We start from the raw sequence: 20,666 nt of genomic DNA on the forward strand, positions 1-20,666 counted from the left end.
CTGTTTTCCTGCCTCAGGCTAGCAGACTCCTCGGAGGGTATGTCTATCCACCTGACTCCGCCCACCTGGTGTGCCTGTCTGACTCTGAGGGAGGCAATCAGGTCTTTGTGGTTGACTGGTGGTACCTTTCTAGTGTGGGGGTGTATGTGTTGAGTGTTGTGACCTGTGACCCCTGGGGTCCAGGGCGTCACATTATCATTAGAGATGAGCGAGCCTCTGAAGGCTCAAGTTCAGTTCGTCAAACAGAGGCCCCGTTCGAGTTCAGTTTGACGAACCGTTTGACGAACCTCTCGAACCCCATTGAAAACAATGGGAGTAAACACAAACACCTAAAAACACATTATAAATGTACACATACAGTTAATAAACATTGCCATTACACTAACAGGTCCCCGCGACGCGTCCTGCACTCTGTTTCCCGACGCTTTTCCTTCCGATTATCGCTGCGTCCTCCCGGTAACCAGCACCTATTGTGACGTCAAAATAGCATGTGACCAGTCACGTGTCTATTATCTTATTGGCTACAGACTGGTCACATGGCTATGACGTCATGCTAGGTCTTGTCAGTGCATCTCTCCGGTACGCGGTGATTGTTCCAGCATGTCCATGTACCGGCAAAATGCTCTGACACATGGTCGACTCCCCGTTCCTGCATGTGTGCGCTATTTACAGAGTCAGCCCACATGCAGGGACTAGCTGTCACAGCCGGTAAATAGCGGCACCGGGAGTCACGTGATTGGAGCACCATTGCTATGGTAACCTACCTGTCAGCGGTGACGTCACTGCTTACAGCCTGCAGCCTCTGCTCACTCTCACAGAGTGAATAGACTGCACGGGGAGCAGCAGCGTCTTCCTCCCATGCAGCACTCTCTGATGTAGCAGAGCTGCATGGGTTGAAGGAGAAAGAAGACAGAAGACCATGGATCGTGGAGGTGTATCTAGGAGTAATAAACAATGAGTCTCTAAGTGTGTCTGTGTATTTATCTCTATTAAAGTATTTTTTCTTTGTGTGGTGTCTTTTTTTTAACCCTTTATTGGAGATTCTTAATGGCCGGGTCAAACTTGCCTGACATTAAGAATCTCTGGCTTAATACTAGCTAGTAAAACAAAGCTAGTACTAACTCATTATTACCCAGAGAGCCACCTGGCTTCAGGGCAGCTGGAAAAGTTGGATACAGCGCCAGATGATGGCGCTTCTATGAAAGCGCCATTTTCTGGGGCGGCTGCGGACTGCAATTCGCAGCAGAGGGGCCCAGAAAGCTTGGGCTAACCTGTGCTGCGGATTCCAATCCCCAGTTGCCTAGTTGTACCTGGCTGGACACAAAAATGGGGCAAAGCTCATGTCGATTTTTTTTTTAATTATTTCATGAAATTCATGAAATAATTAAAAAATGGGCTTCCCTATTTTTTTTTAGTTCCCAGCCAGGTACAAATACGCATTATGTTAACCAAAAAAGAATACCTTGATCCATATTAGATATACATTTGGTTTAGACCAAAGTCACCAAAGCAGAAACCAATATTTACAAACTGACTCTATTGGTACATCCATTAAACTATTAAATAAAGGCTAAATGCCAAAGAGTTTTACAAATGTAAAAATATTTTTATTTCACAATGCGGATCAGAAACACACAGATAGTGCAAAATGGTGAAAATTTAAAATCAATACACACAACAAAAAACAGGGCACCTGTGCGTGTCAGGATTATATTCAGCGCCAAAATACCGGCTCCATGATATTATATAGTCCGAGATAACACAGGCGGTAGGTGATGGTGCACACAAGGGTTATATAAATAATTGTGTGAGTAGAAAATGTGTACCAAATCCAACCACCAGGGGTCTCTCAAGGTTGGGTCACAAAATTGAATGCAGGATAATACAATGAGACAATTACAACAGTGAAACTGCAACAGATATAAATAGTACAATTCCAAAAAGTGGGATTTCTATGTATAAATTAGTCATACTGCTGTGGCATTTACAACATCATAAATTCCCACAACAAAACAGTGTGTATACAGATTGTGACATAAATTACCCATATAGGGAACCACACCTATATCAATGCAGATAGAATACAAATGCAGCAGTTTCTAATTGTCCTGTGATAATCCACAGTCACACAATTGCATAAGGATACCAGCATATATTGCACACAGAGCAATGAGGAGATCAGATTAAGACCTGTATTGCTATATGCTGCACCATGTCCCTTGAGCAATGTGCACACCACTGTAAACAGAGTACATGCACATCACCAGCAATAAGTAAAAGGACATGACGCTACACTTTATAAACAAAAAATGCTCCAGATGGAAGTAAACCGACCCACCAGTGATCACTGAAAATAAAAATAGCGCATATGAGAAGCACCCGTGGGATAATTAAATTGTAATGTATTGAAAACTGCTCACCTGATTAGGTTGTGCGCCCTCGCACAACCTCGGTGATGATCGTATAATTCCTCTGGAGGGTGATGGATTGTCTCGGCTGGCGGTATCCGATGTTAGGCTGAGTGGACCTGGGGAGATGACCGCTCCTGGTTCCTGGTTCACCGACTCTTGAGATCCTAGGAACTGATTGCGGCCGTTTGTCTTCCCTCAAGGTATTTGGGATGATTAAATCTATTACTATCAGCAGCTCAGAACCGGAATCCCTTTAGGGAGTGAAGGTATATAGAGAATAGATAAAGCCGGTCTTTTTAGCGCTAATAATAGATCTATTGTCTCAGGTTTTCTTTTGTGAATAATTATGCTTTATTTATGACAATTTAAGTAAAATAAAGCTCTTGTTATCACTACGCGTTTCAGCAGGAATAAACTGCTTTCCTCAGGTGTAGCAAGAGCCAGTACACGTCAAATTTATAGATAAAACGGCCTCTTAGATGAGGCTTAAGGGTGTGTCTTAGGTTCAAACTATTTTGACCCTTTTAATATCAAGTAAAAGTGTGTTTTTTATATAAAGTAGTAGATTAAATTAAAATGAGTCGGATAAAATTACATAAAAACATATTTATATGTGTATGTATGTGTGTATATATAATTAGATATGGCCATGAAGGATTTTTAATTAATATAAAAACTATATAAAAACTAACATAAATTCAATTTTAATATAATGTATAGAGATAAATTTATAAGGATCCTATCCTCTTTAGTTAATAATGGTATACGTTTACTAGATGTATATATTTTATATGTTATTTTAAGACAACAACGGTCCAGACTAATTTGAATATATTTATAGCTTTTACAGTTTTTTATGTAATTTTATCCGACTCATTTTAATTTAATCTACTACTTTATATAAAAAACACACTTTTACTTGATATTAAAAGGGTCAAAATAGTTTGAACCTAAGACACACCCTTAAGCCTCATCTAAGAGGCCGTTTTATCTATAAATTTGACGTGTACTGGCTCTTGCTACACCTGAGGAAAGCAGTTTATTCCTGCTGAAACGCGTAGTGATAACAAGAGCTTTATTTTACTTAAATTGTCATAAATAAAGCATAATTATTCACAAAAGAAAACCTGAGACAATAGATCTATTATTAGCGCTAAAAAGACCGGCTTTATCTATTCTCTATAGACCCATCAGTGATGGCCTGACTAAGCACAGCTGCCCTGTTTTTTGTTGTGTGTATTGATTTTACACCATTTTGCACTATCTGTGTGTTTCTGATCCGCATTGTGAAATAAAAATATTATTACATTTGTAAAATTCTTTGGCATTTAGCCTTTATTTAATAGTTTAATGGATGAACCAATAGAGTCAGTTTGTAAATATTAGGTACAAATAGGCAGCTGGGGGTTGGGGGCAGCTGTACCTGCATGCTGTACCTGGCTAGCATACAAAAATATGGCGCAGCCCACATCATTTTTTTGGTGGGCAAAAACTCCTGCATACAGTCCTGGATGGAGTATGCTGAGTCCTGTAGTTCTGCAGCTGCTGTCTGCTCTCCTGCATACACTAGTGAATGGAGCATGCTGAGCCTTGTAGTTCTGCAGCTGCTGTCTGCTCTCCTGCATACAGACAGACAGCAGCTGCTCAGCATACTCCATCCAGGACTGTATGCAGGAGTTTTTTGCCCCCCCCAAAAAATTACGTGGGCTTCGCCATGTTTTTGTATGCTAGCCAGGTACAGCAGGCAGCTACGGGCTGGCCCCAACCCCCAGCTGCCTATTTGTAACCAGCTGGGAACCAAAAATATAGGGAAGCCCTTTTTTTAAATTATTTCATGAATTTCATGAAATAATAAAAAAAAAAATGACGTGGCTTCGCCCAATTTTTGTGTCAAGCCAGGTACATCTATGCAGCTGGGGATTGAAATCCGCAGCTCAGCGTGCCCAAGCTTTCTGGGCACCCCTTCTGCGAATTGCAGTCCGCAGCCACCCCAGAAAAGGGCGCTTTCATAGAAGTGCCATCTTCTGGCGCTATATCCAACTCTTCCAGCTGCCCTGGTGATGGGTGGCTCGCTGGGTAATAATGAGGTTAGGGCTAGCTGTATATTATCAACTGGCCCTAAACCCGAAATTCATGGTCTTAAGCCAATATTAGACATGGCCACCATGACTTTCTAGTACAGATAAAAAAAACACAACACACAGAAAAATATTTTTATTAGAAATAAAACACAACACAATTAGTGACTGCATCTTTATTGAAATAAAGAACCCTCCTCCGCAGTAATCCTGGGTCAAGGGTCCTGCGCCGTCCAATCCGGATCCAATATCATCTGATCAGTTTGCTGGAAGGCAAAGCGATCAGATGATGTGTCAGGTTCAAGGACCTGAATCACATGACACAGCAGCTGATTGTAAAAAGGCTTTTATACAATCAGATGATGCATCAGTGCAAAAAAAAAAACTACACACTTCTGTGCGGACTCCTGTCCGACAGCATCAGCTGATACTTTAGCCGGCCGGGCGGTAAAAAGCCGGCCTCACCGCTCGACTTATAGTGTCAGCTGATGCCGTCAGGTGACCGCATCAGCTGATCATTGTCAGGTCTGAGAGAGAGAGAAAAGAGAGAGAAGAGAGAGAAAAAAGAGAGAGAAAATAGAGAGAAAAGAGAGAGAAAAGAGAGGGAAGAGAGAGGAGAGGGAAGAGAGAGGAGAGAGAAGAGAGAGAGGAGAGAGAGAAAAGAGAGAGGAGAGAGAGAAGAGGGAGAGAAAATAGAGAGAATAGAGAGAGAGAAAAGAGAGAGCAGAGAGAAAAAGATAGAAGATTGAGAGAGGAGAGAGAGGAGAGAGAGAGGGGAAAAGAGAAAAAGAGAGACTGAGAAAAAGAGAGAGAGAAAATAAGAGAGAAAAAAAAAGAGAGAGAGAGACTGAGACTGAGAGGCTGAGAGAGACAAAGAGAGAGAGAGAGAAAGAGAGAGAGACTGAGAGAGACTGAGAGAGAGAGACTGAGAGAGAGAGGGAGAGAGACAGAGACTGAGAGAGAGAGAAGAGAGAGGAAAGAGAGAGGGAAAAGAGAGAGAGGAGAGAGAGAGGGAAGAGAGAGAAGAGAGAGAGGAGAGAGGAGAGAGAGGGAAAAAGAGAGACTGAGAAAAAGACAGAGAGAGAAAAAAAGAGAGTGAGAGAGACAGACTGAGTGACAAAGAGAGAGAAAGAGAGAGAGAGACTGAGAGAGAGAGAGAGACTGAGAGAAAGAGACTGAGATACTGAGAGAGACAGAGATAGGAGAGAGAGCAAAGAGAGAGAGATGAGAGGGAGAGAGAAGAGAGAGAGGAGAGAAAGAGGGAAAAAGAGAGACAGAGAAAAAAATAGAGAGAAAAAGAGAGGGAGAGAGAGAAAAAGAGAGAGAGACTGAAAGAGAGGACTAGAACTCGTGAACTAATGCTTCTGAGTCGAGCACTCTAACCATTGAGCTATTGGCTCTAATGAAAAACATAGACAGATTTGGCAATCTTTATTTCTGCATTGCAGACTGAAGTCTCAGATTACAGCGCTGTTCAGTTCAGGTCCTACGTGGAGAGGGCACAGATCGCTCCCTGCATCTTCATGTAGCAGAGCTGACAGTGTCGTGTGGATTACTTCGGACCTGAATTGTTGTTTTGGGATTAATAAAGAGGTAAATGAGGTGTTTTTGTCTTTTATTCCAAATAAAGGATTTTCGTTGTGTGTTTATTTACTTTCACTTACAGTTTAATCATGGAAGGTATCTCGGGGAGACGCCTGGCATGATTAACTCATTATTACCCCGATTGCCACTGCACTAGGGCAATTCGGGATGAGCTGGGTGGAGTCCCGGGACTGTGGCATCTAATGTATGTGGCAATTCCGGGCGGCTGCTGGGTGATATTGTTAGGGTGGTGGACTCCCCATAATGTGGCGCTCCCCATCCTGACAATACCAGCCTCCAGCCGTGCGTCTTTTTCCTGGCTGGTATCAAATATGGGGGAACCGCATTTTTTTTTATTATCTATTTATTTATTTTACTGCACAATATAGACCCGCCCCCCGGCAGCTGTGATTGGTTGCAGTGAGACATCTGTCACTCATCGTGGGGGTGTGTCTGACTGCAACCAATCATGGGCGCCGGTGGGCGGGGAAAGCACAGAATAACTAATTGAATAATGAAGCGGCAGCCATTTTCAAAAGAGGAAATGCCGCTGGAGATTTGTGACAGCTGTGCAGCGAGACGCCCATGATCGGTGAGTAGGAAAGAGAGAGGGATTGTGCTGGGGACGCAGGACGCATGCAGACAGCAATGTGTGCACATAGCCTTACTGTGAAAAGCCATGTTTTTAGTGCTCGAACCGTTCTCGAACATAACTCAAACTGTCGAGCTTTTAGCAAAAAGCTCGAGTTCGTCGAACGTCTCGAACACCCCCCAAAATCACTCGAACATGAAATTGGCGAACCTCGAGCCTTGAATATCGCTCATCTCCAGTAAGCATACATTCTATCCAATCCTTTACTAAATTTACATGGGAAAAGGAGTCATTTAAATATCTTGGTATACAAATCACTAACAGTCTGGAAACTCTCATTGATACAAACATGAGAAATCTTACAGATATAATAAAAAAGAAATCTTCCAACATTATTAAAAATGAAATTACATGGCTAGGTAAAATTATATCTCTAAAAATGATAATACTACCAAAAATTCTATATTACTTCAGAGCGATTCCTTTAACCATCCCGGCCAAATACTTAAGTAATTTACAAGGTATACTAAGTAATTTTATATGGAATAAAAAGAAACCTAGAATTAGCAACAATGTTTTAATGAAACATAAAAAAGAGGTGGTTATAGTTTACCTTATCTAGTTGGCTATTATGAAACAAATATAATTAAACAAAGTCGTAATTGGATCATCAAAAATTATTCAGTATCGTGGATGGACTTGGAATTATCTTTGAATAATTACTCCTCTCTAGGCCAGCTTATCCTACTTCATATTCAAAACCCCAATTTACCTCTACCTCCTTTCTCAACTATATCATCCACACTATTAGTATGGTAACACCTTTGTAAAAAGAAGAAAAAAAAAATATATACTCAAATTAAACATTACCCTATGCAATTTTTAGCATATTTCTCAAAAACAGAAATTCCAAAACAATGGACACAATATGGTATAAAATATATTCAGGATATACATGATGGTTCAGACTTTGTTTCATTTCCTAAAAAATAAATATAAACTACTTGACTCAGACTTTAAACTTCTGTTAACTTTGAGATATTCCCTCTCAAAACTTTTAAAGAACAGTTTTCACATCCCAGAAATAGTTAGTGCTCTTTTTTGTAAGCTAAATGACAACATTTGGAAAACCAAACAAGTTTATAATTTTTTCAATAATGATCTAAAATTTAAAAAGCTACGTTATATGATAAAATGGGAAAAGAATTTAAATATAGAAATTCCTGAGGAGAAATGGATCTTCTCTTTAAAAGCGACATATTCTTCTAACATTTGTTCATTATTGCATGAATCGTTTTATAAGCTACTGACTCGCTGGTATTACACCCTGGCAAGACTCAATAAAATTAATAATAACATTTGCCCCCTTTGCTGCAGAGGATTTAAAAATAAAGGCACACTCATACACATATTCTGGGAATGCCCAAAAATACGAAACATTTGGACAGAAGCTACTAATTTGATAAATAAAATTACTCATTCTAAAATTAAAATTACACCACAAATGGCTATACTCTACTCTACTCTGACCTAGAATCCATTAACCCATGTCATACTCCAATTATTATACATATTCTCCTCATAATAAAAAATTCCATTGCAGCAAGTTGGAATAGTGACCATATACCAAATATAATGGAAATTAACAACAAGCTGATATTACACCACAAATTTGAAAGGAAACATGCTATATTTAAAAATTCATTTGGCTTTTACCATAAAAAATGGGGAGTATGGTTAGACAATTTAATAAATACTGGATGACTATTGAATCCCAAATATATAGGATGACTTCTACTACTCTCTGACAACCTTATAAATTTATAGATTTTCTCAAAGACACTCTACTCCAAAGATACAAAAACCTCTGCTCCTCCCTACCGAACCCTCTCTCTCTTTCTCTATGCCTTTTTTTAACCACCGAATAAAGCAAAAGAAAATTCACCCAGTGAGTGCCTCCAGCCTGAGGTCTTTGAAGTTCACTGGATCTTTATAGTTGGACGAGCATCACAGGATTTGTAATCTCCTGATACAGGAGGAAGACCGGGGATATAAAGACATCCAGAGTTCACAGAGGACACCGTTTTGGCTCATTAATGAGTAAGAGATTAATGCTAAAGCTGCAGGAGTGTTAAGCAGTGCCCAGTTGTTCACCCTTTACTGGATAGTATAGTATAATTTCACAATAGCTCGCCTTTATGCACTATAAGGACTCTAAATCCCCCTATAGCCTCTATAGCCAGTATTATGGCCCACATAGTTCTCAATATGCAGTATAATGCTTCATATACTCCCTTTATACAGTGTAATGGCTCCACAGCCCTCCTGTAAACCGTATAATGCTCCCACAGCCCTATATAAGTATAATGCTTTCAATAATGACACTATACAGTTTTAATGCCCCACCATTACTAACCTATATACAATATATTTGCTCTGTAGCCCCCATTCACAGTATAGTGTCCTCATCGTCACCCTATACACAGTATATTGTCCCCTATTCACAGTACAATCCCTCTAAGAGCCCCTATAGACAGTACAATGTCCCATATAACCCCTATTTAATGTGTAATGCCCACTTAGCCCCCTATACACAGCATAATGCCACCATAGCTCCTATACTCAATATAATATGACAAAGCCCCCTCCCCATACATGGTATAATGTACCAATAGCCACCCTATGCACAGTGTAATGCAGCTAGATTATGTAGCCAGGATCTTTATTCAACTGTTGCGGTCAAAGTGTTGCTACAATTGCAGCTTTTCACAATTTAAACATCACTTTCAATGTCGGACAGTGTCACGAGGTCCTTCTCCCACATCACATGATCAACAGAGCGAGCGATGGCTGTTCAATACAATAAGCATTTTTTCCAAGCAAATCAAATGGTTCATAACATAATCCACAAAACACAGGGAAAAATGAGTCCAAAAATATGAATATAATCCAATAAGCGATAAATAAAATGTCCAGTTTCTCTCTGAGAAGCCACAGCTTCTCCCAGAGGTTCAATCCTTCTTCTTCAAGTTCTCTAAGCAGACTGACTCAATCTCCCAGGTAAGCAGAGAGTTTAAAGTAGGTGAATCTCACGCTCCCTCCCCCGACTTAGGAACAAAAGGCTGGCAGGGGAGGAATTAAACCTGCAAATGGGACAATGTAGACAGAAGCAGTACAAATAAGACAGTGAACCATGCCTAAACATTAACCCACACAAAATGTTATACAATCCACAATATTCCACCATCACAGACAGCTACATTTATATGCAATGCGAGCAGTCCCTGGGACATGATTGTGAATCACTAATTGTTTACCATGACAGCTTGTGTCCTTATGATGGTCTGCTTTGCTGCCTCTAGGTACTTCTGTGAAGATTATCCACAGGCTGATGTTACGTCACCACCGGAGTCTGCTCCGATCGCCAGGTGACGCAGTGTTCCTTCCATGGATGGTGTTGGGAGAGGAGTCGATGCCAGCGGTGGGCGCAGGCTCCGATCATCCACTGGGCTGGGTTAGCTTGGGATCTGCAGTACCGCTGGCTGACTGTGGGTGGCATGTGTCTTCCAGCTGAAGTTGCCAGCATTCAGCTACAGCCAATGAGAAGACACCACACCCTTCTTATTCCCCCTCCTGTCACATGACCACTGCCAGAGATAGTTCTGATTTTCCTGGCTCCTGTTACGTCCTATTCTGTTTGGTTATTCCTGTGTGCTGACTTCTGCGTGTTTTCTGACTACCCTTCTGCCTGCAGTTTATGTACCTCGATGCCCGATCCGGATTTGACCTCTGTTACATTTGCTGACTACGTCATTGCCTGCCGATTCTGTCCCTGTTCCGCTATTCCTGGTTTGACCCTGCCTGACTACTACTCTCATCGGACTGCAGCCTTTCACAGGTAGTGATCTCCAGTTCCCTGTGTAATTCCAAATCCCTGTAGAGGGGTTAAAGGGTTTCAGGGTTCTGGGGGTCCTGATTGGTGAGTGGCTTCCCTCTAGCCTCCCCTTTACAGCCCATCTGAGTCTGTGGATCCAGGCAGGCGTTACACACTCACCTGATAGTGTTGTACGTCAGGTACAACACTGTTAGTGGTATTGAAGGGGGATCGCAAGTTCACCGCTCCTTGTCAGCAGGGATCCCGTCCTCCTGATTCCGCAGGACTCTGCTCACACGATCGGGGTTTCCACGTGCAGTGTGCAGCCGCCGGACCGGTGTCTGATAGCAGCTCCTCCTCCGGGTCGGACGGTCCCGTGATCACAGATGTGGTGATTCCCCAGCCCCTGGTGTTAGATTCAAACGGACAGTACGATCCTGGTTCTGGCTGCAGCAGCCCCGGGAGCTCCCATCGGGAGATAATGATGCAGGGAAAAAAAAAAAAGGAAAAAGTGCACGGTTTCGCTGCGCTGCTCAGAAAGGTAGTGATGAGGTTATTTGGGATGTAGATTTATTAATTATTTACATGCCACTACGCGTTTCGGGGGTACAACCTCCCCTTTCCTCAGGTAGCCTAAGATAACGCACACAGCTAGGGGCTACAGCCTCCAGCTGTCTGTTTTACCTGAGCTGGATATCAATATATGGGGGATTCCATTCCAAATGCCGTTTTTTCCAATTATTATATTTATTTTTACACTGCATTTAAGGGAACAATCACATACACCGACATTTCAGCAGTCTGACTGCAACTAATCACAGACTCTGTCAAAATGGTGGGCAGGGGAAGCAGTGAATATTCCTGAGATCTAATGAGTGAACCCGGAAGCAGTGTGATAGCCACACTCTAAGTATCACTGTCCTGCTTTTATCCTCATTTTTCTTCCTTGTGCAGCTGCCTAGCCTTTGTAACCCTATTTTATATCCTAGTTCAGGATTATTAGACTTATATGAGGTTTGGCATCCGGGGTCAGGTTTGGGTCAATCTGCAGGTTCTCCTAACTTTAAGCCTGTGCCAACACATAGCCATTTTAATAATGCATTGCTACTATATGTGCAAGGAGCCTTTGCCTACAAAACCTAATCGGTACATGGCCTTAGTGGTCAATATCCTCTGCTAGGTAAAAGACATATTCAACCAATGCCTTCAATGGTTTATACAGTCAAGATCTCCTTCAAAAAGTAAGATTCTGAAAATGGATAGATTTGGGTTGAAATGCACTTGACCATAATGACAGTTTTTTGTCTGAAGATTGATGTTGTCGTTCACTAACACGCAAGTTTGACCATAATGACAGGTTTTTGTCCAAAGATTGAGGATGTCACTCACTAAATACCCAAGTTACATTGTAAAATTCCTTCGTAATAAGGTCAGAGGAATATTTTTTTTTTTTTTTAAAGAGCTTATTTGCATAAAATTCCTAGGGAACATTGCTTGACTCTTCTTTACATTTACCCAACATTCTAAAACAATAATGTGAAGATACTTTCATGTTTCATTAATATAAAACACAAGATGATATACCCTAATTATTTTGAAGTAATATATAAAAGGACACATGTTAGAAGTATTTGTCTTCTTGCATCTATTTAAATAGTCCTTTATATTTATTGAGTTTATGTCTTTATTCATTACATAGCCAGAGGGAAGACCTTGAGCCAGAAATGTTCAGTTTTATTATTCTTTGTATGTTCTTTAATAAATGACTTTTTAATACTTTACAGACTCATGTGGAGCCTCTTTTCTGCAAAATTGCTAAAAGCCTTAAATACCAAACTGTAACATATTTATCAGAGTGTATATGTCCTTGGCCACACTCCAGGATCTATTACATCTAAACTATTAATGTTAGATTTACTCATATTAGTTGTATCCTTTAAGATGCCGCATTTTATATAAATAAAATCTTGCAGCAGTTTGAACTATATAATCAGACAGATTTTTTTTATCAAAGGCATGCCAAGTTAAGACAATTTTCGTGTCCAGTATCATTTAATTTCTGCATTCATATTAAAAAATGGTGGACGGATAAATATTGATGGGCAAATAGTAAAATATTCAGATTCGGATTATTTGTGCCGAGTAATTTGTAATATTCGTGTATTTGTACCGAATAACAAACCTAATGCAAGTCAGCAGGAAACTCAAATATTTTTCCGGAGGACGTTGCATGTGGGAGGGCTGTAAAAATGCTGCAATGGATGGAAAAGTGCTGAAACTGAATGTAAAAGAAAGAAAAAGATACCTTGATGCATTTCTGACTTACAGCTGTTTTCTGGGAATAATGTTGTCAGAGTATTACGCCACTTTTACGGAGTGACAATAAAAGCTCCAAACCGAAATCTAAATTGCATTTTACAGGAAAAAAATGTTTAGAAGCATACTTTTCTGTATAATGACTTGCATATAAGGCAACATAAATAAGAGAAAAAAAAAATCCTCCCCTTTAGCCTTTGTTTACACGTAGAGTTTTTTGGGGTTTTTTTTCATTGCTTTTAATCCTGAAAATAAAGTTCACTGGAAAATGTAATATTAGCCTTTTACTGCTTTATCTGGGCATGTGGTGTGTGGTCAGACACCTGTTTAATTTAGTTTATGAATAGCTGTATTAATCCACACTAGACTGGATTGCAACTAGGACTGTTTGGTTGATTATTGTACTAGCAGATATAACTAATGCAGCCCATAAACATCTCCCTTCAATAACAAAAGTTCCCTATACACTAACTCTGGACACACTATGCACAAAATAGTGTCGGCTAATATCTTTTTTTCTCAGCTTCCTCTTCCTTGTCCTACACCATATCCACAAAGTATACATGTGGCCCTCAACCATAATTTGTGGAGGGCCATCAGGCATCTCTCACCCATACATTTGAGAGGGCCCTCCCTCATAAATAGAGATGAGCGAACCGGTCCCGGTTCGGCTCGAGGCCGGTTCGCCGAACGGGGCTCCCGTTCGAGTTCGGTTCGTCGAACGTTCGACGAACCGAACTCGAACGTATAGGCTATAATGGGAGGCAATCACAAACACATAAAAATGCATTATAAATGTACACAAACAGTTAATAAACATTGCCATAACACTTACCGGTCCTCGCGATCCCTTCTGCACTCTGTCTCCTGCCGCTATTCCATCCGATGATCGCTGAATCCTCCCGGTGACCTGCACTGCCAGCAGAGAAGCAGGACCTATCGTGACGTCAAAATAGCCATGTGACCAGTCACGTGGCTATTATCTCATTGGCTACAGACTGGTCACATGACTATGACACGTCATGTAGGACCTGCGAGTGCATCTCTCCGGTACACGGTGCACATATGTGTATCGCCGTGTACCGGCGACATGCTCTAGCACACGGTCGACTCCCCGTTCCGTTAGGGACCGGCTGACACAGCCGGTCATTAACGGAGATCACCGTTGCCATAGCAACGCAGTTAGCGGTGACGTCACCGCTAACCGCGGCTCCGGGAGCACCGTTGCTATGGTAACGCGTCTGTCAGCGTTACCGCTGTTACCGCTGACAGCCAGCAGTGATCACTCACGGAGTGAAGGCTGCACGCTGCTTCCCGATTGTAGTGAGCATTGTAGTTAGGATGGAGGTTCCCCAGCCCCAAGTGATGAGCTGGTGAATCTCATCCTTCCTCACTACAATCGTCACTACTACTACACTAGAAAGAAAGAAGACAGAAGAGCAGGATCGTGGAGGGCTGACAGGGGGTAATAAAGATGGAGTCTCTAATGTGTCTGTGTATTTATTTCTATTAAAGTATTTTTTCTCTGTGTGGTGTCTTTTTTTAACCCTTTATTGGAGATTCTTAATGGCCGGGTCAAACGTGCCTGACATTAAGAATCTCTGGCTTAATACTGGCTGGTAAAACAAAGCCAGTATTAACTCATGATTACCCAACAAGCCACCCGGCTCCAGGGCTGTTGGAAGAGTTGGATACAGCGCCAGATGATGGCGCTTCTATGAGAGCGCCATTTTCTGGGACGGCTGCGGACTGAAATCCGCAGCAGAGGCGCCCACAAACCTCGGGCTAACCTGTGCTGCGGATTCCAATCCCCAGCTGCCTAGTTGTACCCGGCTGGACACAAAAATAGGGCGAAGCCCACGTCATTTGTTTTTTAATTATTTCATGAAATAAGTGAAATAATTAAAAAAAACGGGCTTCCCTATATTTTTGGTTCCCAGCCGGGTACAAATAGGCAACTGGGGGTTGGAGGCAGCCCGTGGCTGCCAGCTGTACCTGGCTAGCATACAAAAATATGGCGAAGCCCACGTCATTTTTTTGGTGGGCAAAAAACTTCTGCATACAGTCCTGGATGGAGTATGCTGAGCCTTGTAGTTCTGCAGCTGCTGTCTGCTCTTCTCCATACAGACAGACAGCAGCTGCAGAACTACAAGGCTCAGCATACTCCATCCAGGACTGTATGCAGAAGTTTTTTGCCCCCTGAAAAAATTATGTGGCTTCGCCATATTTTTGTATGCTAGCCAGGTACAGCAGGCAGGTACGGCTGCCCCCAACCCCCAGTTGCCTATTTGTACCCGGCTGGGAACCAAAAATAAAGGGAAGCCCTTTTTTTATTATTTCATGAATTTCATGAAATAATTAGAAAACAAATGACGTAGGCTTTGCCCCATTTTTGTGTCCAGCCAGGTACAACTAGGCAGCTGGGATTGGAATCCGCACCACCGGTTGGCCTGAGCTTTCTGGGCCCCACTGCTGCGAATTGCAGTCTGCAGCCACCTCAGAAAATGGCATTTTCATAGAAGCGCCATCTTCTGGCGCTGTATCCAACTCTTCCAGCACCTGCCTGCTATACCTGGCTAGCATACAAAAATATGGCGAAGCTCACGTCCTTTTTTTGTAGCTTTTTGGCAAAAAAAAAAAAAAATGCTTCCCTGGATTTTCCATTGCCAGTGAAGGTAACACCAAGCAGTGGGGGTTAGCAGCCAGTAGCTGCTTGGATTACCCTTAGCTAGCAATACAAAAAATGCAGTGGGAGCTAACATATATTTTTTTTAATTATTTATTTAAATAACTAAAAATAAAATGGGCTTCCCTGTATTTTGATTGCTGGACATCACAGTGCTGTAAAAATAAATCTTTAAAAAAATGACGTAGCGCTCCGCGGTATTTTTGATTCTCAGCGCAGATAAAGCAGACAGCTATGGGTTGCCACCCCCATCTGCCTGCCGTTACCTTGGTTGGCAATCAAAATACAGGGAAGCCCATTAATTTTTTCTATTTAAAAAATAGTTAAAAAAAAAAAATTACGTTGGGTCCCCCCATTTTTGATAGCCAGCTAGGGTAAAGCAGACGGCTGTAGCCTGAAAACCACAGCTGGCAGCTTTACCGTGGTTGGGGATCCAATGTGGAGGTCCCCTCAGGCTCTTTTTTATAATTATTTTATAAATATTAATAATTACACAATAAAAGTAGGGGACCCCCCAAATTGGATCACCAGCCAAGGTAAAGCGGACAGCTGTGGTCTGGTATTCTCAGGGTGGGAAGGTCCATAGTTATTGGGCCTTCACAGCCTAAAAATAGCAGGCCGCAGGCACCCCAGACGTGGCGCATCCACTAGATGCGCCAATCCTGGCGCTTCACCCCAGCTCATCCCGTGCCCTGGTGCAGTGGCAAACGGGGTAATAAATCGGGTTGATACTAGCTGTAAAGTCACCTGAGATCAAGCCCAGCAGTTTGTGATGTCATGGCGTCTATTAGATACCCAACATCATAAACTGTCAGTACTAACAAAAACAAAAAATCGACAAAAGAAATTTATTTGAAAAAACAGTCCCCAAAACATTTCCTCTTTCACCAATTTATTGTAAGAAAAAAAATAAAGGGGTCCCACGACGACTCTGGACCGTCTAGAATATGGGGGGGAGACACTCAGGGAACGTATCCCCCATTTTCTAGGAGTGCGGACCCTTCATGTGAGGAGTGTGGGTGCAATGAATCTGCACTCACTCTCCCCGGGTCCACAGCAGCAGAGTCCATGTCGTAATGGTTGCTACCAAAGCTGCAATGCCCTGCTCATGAGGTAAGGGCATGCCTAATCAGGAGAACTACTGTAGAGGAAGCTCTGCTCACTGGTATATAGGTGCTCAGAGGTAATAATAGATAAAATTAGTGAGTAACCTCGGCACTCTATATCTCCCAGACTAAGTCAGTAAGTCACAACGGATAGTAATGCAAAATCACTCTTTATTGGTCCGTATTAAGAAAATTTTTTTTTCATAAGCATATATGTTTTTGTCCAAAACAAGTTACAAATGACGTTTCGGCCTGAGCCTTCGTCAGATTGGACTTATCTGCATGTAATCATGAAAAATGACAATAATCAGTATCACATAAGAGTGAGAGAACAATAACATAAACTCGAACAATGTAGAGGTACAATTGGGATGCAGCAAAAAAATTGCAACACAGCAAGAAATGAAACACATGATACAAATGTCATAATACAGTACAAGGACAATATAGTAATGACAAATATGGGGTCAGAGTAGGCTTAGACAGCTCTGGTACGAAAGAGATGTCAATCATAAAGTAACATGTGCAGTAGGTGTAGAGCTACACTATGCATGGCAGAGCTAATGGGTAGACCGACCATAGAAAAAGTAGAGAAAAAGTGGAGAAAAAGTGGAGAATAAGTGGAACATAAGAGGAGAAAAAGTGGAGAAAAAGTGGAGAAAAAAGTGGAGAAAAAGTGGAGAAAAAGTGGAGAAAAAGTGGAGAAAAAGTGGAGAAAAAGTGGAGATTAAGAGGAGAAAAAGTGGAGAAAAAAGTGGAGAAAAAGTGGAGAAAAAGTGGAGCATAAGTGGAGAAAAAGTGGAGAAAAAGTGGAGAAAAAGTGGAGCATAAGAGGAGAAAAAGTGGAGAAAAAAGTGGAGAAAAAGTGGAGCATAAGAGGAGAAAAAGTGGAGAAAAAGTGGAGAAAAAGTGGAGCATAAGAGGAGAAAAAGTGGAGAAAAAGTGGAGAAAAAGTGGAGCATAAGAGGAGAAAAAGTGGAGATTAAGAGGAGAAAAAGTGGAGAAAAAGTGGAGCATAAGAGGAGAAAAAGTGGAGAAAAAGTGGAGAAAAAGTGGAGAAAAAGTGGAGCATAAGAGGAGAAAAAGTGGAGATTAAGAGGAGAAAAAGTGGAGAAAAAGTGGAGAAAAAGTGGAGCATAAGAGGAGAAAAAGTGGAGAAAAAAGTGGAGAAAAAGTGGAGAAAAAGTGGAGATTAAGAGGAGAAAAAGTGGAGCATAAGAGGAGAAAAAGTGGAGAAAAAAGTGGAGAAAAAGTGGAGAAAGTGGAGAAAAAAATGGAGAAAAAGTGGAGAAAAAGTGGAGAAAAAGTGGAGAATAAGAGGAGAAAAAGTGGAGAAAAAGTGGAGAAAAAGTGGAGAATAAGAGGAGAAAAAGTGGAGAATAAGTGGAGAAAAAAATGGAGAAAAAGTGGAGAAAAAGTGGAGCATAAGAGGAGAAAAAGTGGAGAAAAAGTGGAGAAAAAGTGGAGAAAAAGTGGAGCATAAGAGGAGAAAAAGTGGAGAAAAAAGTGGAGAAAAAGTGGAGAAAAAGTGGAGCATAAGAGGAGAAAAAGTGGAGCATAAGAGGAGAAAAAGTGGAGAAAAAGTGGAGAAAAAGTGGAGAAAAAATGGAGAAAAAGTGGAGCATAAGAGGAGAAAAAGTGGAGAAAAAGTGGAGAAAAAAGTGGAGAAAAAGTGGAGAAAAAGTGGAGAAAAAGTGGAGAAAAAGTGGAGATTAAGAGGAGAAAAAGTGGAGAAAAAGTGGAGAAAAAGTGGAGCATAAGAGGAGAAAAAGTGGAGAAAAAAGTGGAGAAAACGTGTAGAAAACGTGGAGAAAAAGTGGAGAAAAAGTGGAGCATAAGAGGAGAAAAAGTGGAGAAAAAGTGGAGAAAAAAGTGGAGAAAAAGTGGAGAAAAAGTGGAGAAAAAGTGGAGAAAAAGTGGAGATTAAGAGGAGAAAAAGTGGAGAAAAAGTGGAGAAAAAGTGGAGCATAAGAGGAGAAAAAGTGGAGAAAAAAGTGGAGAAAACGTGGAGAAAACGTGGAGAAAAAGTGGAGAAAAAGTGGAGAAAAAGTGGAGAAAAAGTGGAGCATAAGAGGAGAAAAAGTGGAGAAAAAAGTGGAGAAAAAGTGGAGAAAAAGTGGAGAAAAAGTGGAGATTAAGAGGAGAAAAAGTGGAGCATAAGAGGAGAAAAAGTGGAGAAAAAAGTGGAGAAAAAGTGGAGAAAGTGGAGAAAAAAATGGAGAAAAAGTGGAGAAAAAGTGGAGAAAAAGTGGAGAATAAGAGGAGAAAAAGTGGAGAAAAAGTGGAGAAAAAGTGGAGAATAAGAGGAGAAAAAGTGGAGAATAAGTGGAGAAAAAAATGGAGAAAAAGTGGAGAAAAAGTGGAGAGAAAGTGGAGAAAAAAATGGAGAAAAAGTGGAACACCCTTTGGTACCTTTCATGTGGCACTAAGGGGTGCTTAGCTTTGTATTTAGCCAAAAAAATGAAAAAAAAATGACATAGGGTTCCCCCTAGTTTTGTAGCCAGCTAGGGTAAAGCAGACGGCTGCAGCCTGCAGACCACAGCTGGCAACCTCACCTTGGCTGGTAATCCAAAACTGAGGGCACCCCACACTGTTATTTTAAATTAAATAAATAATTTAAAAAAAAAACACGTAGGGGTCCCCCAAAATTGGATCACCAGCCAAGGTAAAGCAGACAGCTGGGGCCTGATATTCTCAGACTAGGGAGGTCCATGGTTATTGGAATCTCCCCAGCCTAAAAATAGCAGGCCGCAGCCGCCCCAGAAGTGGCGTATCCATTAGATGCGCCAATCCTGGTGCTTCGCCCCAGCTCATCCCGCGCCCTGGTGCGGTGGCAAACGGGGTAATATTTGGGGTTAATACCAGATGTGTAATGTCACCTGGCATCAAGCCCTGGGGTTGGTGAGGTCAGGCGTCTATCAGATACCCGACATCACCAACCCAGTCAGTAATAAAAAAAAAATACACGACAAACACATTTTTATTTGAAAAAACACTCCCCAAAACATTCCCTCTTTAACCAATTTATTAGATTGAAAAACAAATCCAGGTCTGGTGTAATCCAAGGGGTTGCCATGACGATGCACACTGTCCCAGTCAATGAAGAGCAGGATGTTCCCCATTGGCTGGGAGAGCAGTGCAGTGACCTGAGCTAACATCAATGGGTCAGCCCAGGTCACTGCAGGGGGGTGACAAGTGCTGCTGTCAGTGAGGTACATTACCTGCGCTGATCTCCAGCACTGCCGACAGCCCCTGTCACTGAGCTCAATGACCGGCGCCTTCACATCAAGTATCGCGAGAGGTCCGTGACGTCACCGCCAGTGTCAGTCTCGGGTCGGAAGCGATAGGTGATGTGACAAGCGGCGGCCATGGAGGACAGTGACAGCGCTGAGGTCGGGATGGCGGGACTTCATCACCGCAGGTAAGCCGAGCGAGCGAGCGAGCGGGCGGGCGGGCGGGCGGGGGGGGGGGGGGTGTGGATGTGTGTGTGTGTGTGTGTTTGTGTATGTGTATGTATGTGTACATGCCACGGGCAGGAGGGGGTGGAGCGAGCTGAGCGGGAAAGTGTGGGCTTCCTGCACGTAACTAAGATAAACATCGGGTTACTAACCAAAGCGCTTTGCTTGGATACCCGATGTTTATCTTGGTTACCAGCTTGTGGCAGGCTGCCAGCGATGGCTCCTGCACACTGTAGCTGTAAAAAGCCCTGCTTTTTGCTGCTAGAACCGTTCTCGAACGTATCTAGAACTATCGAGCTTTTAGCAAAAAGCTCGAGTTCTAGTTCGATCTCGAACAGCCCAAAAATCACTCGAGCCTAGAACTGGAGAACCACGAACCACGAACCGCGCTCAACTCTACTCATAAATTTGGGAGAGCGTACAGGTGGCCCTCTAACAGATATTTGGGAGGTACTGCAGTACTGCCTCAGTGAAACTGCAACAACCTCTGCTTAATAAACTGCATACTACAGTAGATTTGTTGAAAGGTCTAATACACCAGACAAATCTGTGGATCTTGCC

Source organism: Anomaloglossus baeobatrachus, chromosome 7 (assembly GCF_048569485.1).
Source record: "Anomaloglossus baeobatrachus isolate aAnoBae1 chromosome 7, aAnoBae1.hap1, whole genome shotgun sequence".
Taxonomy (NCBI): domain Eukaryota; kingdom Metazoa; phylum Chordata; class Amphibia; order Anura; family Aromobatidae; genus Anomaloglossus; species Anomaloglossus baeobatrachus.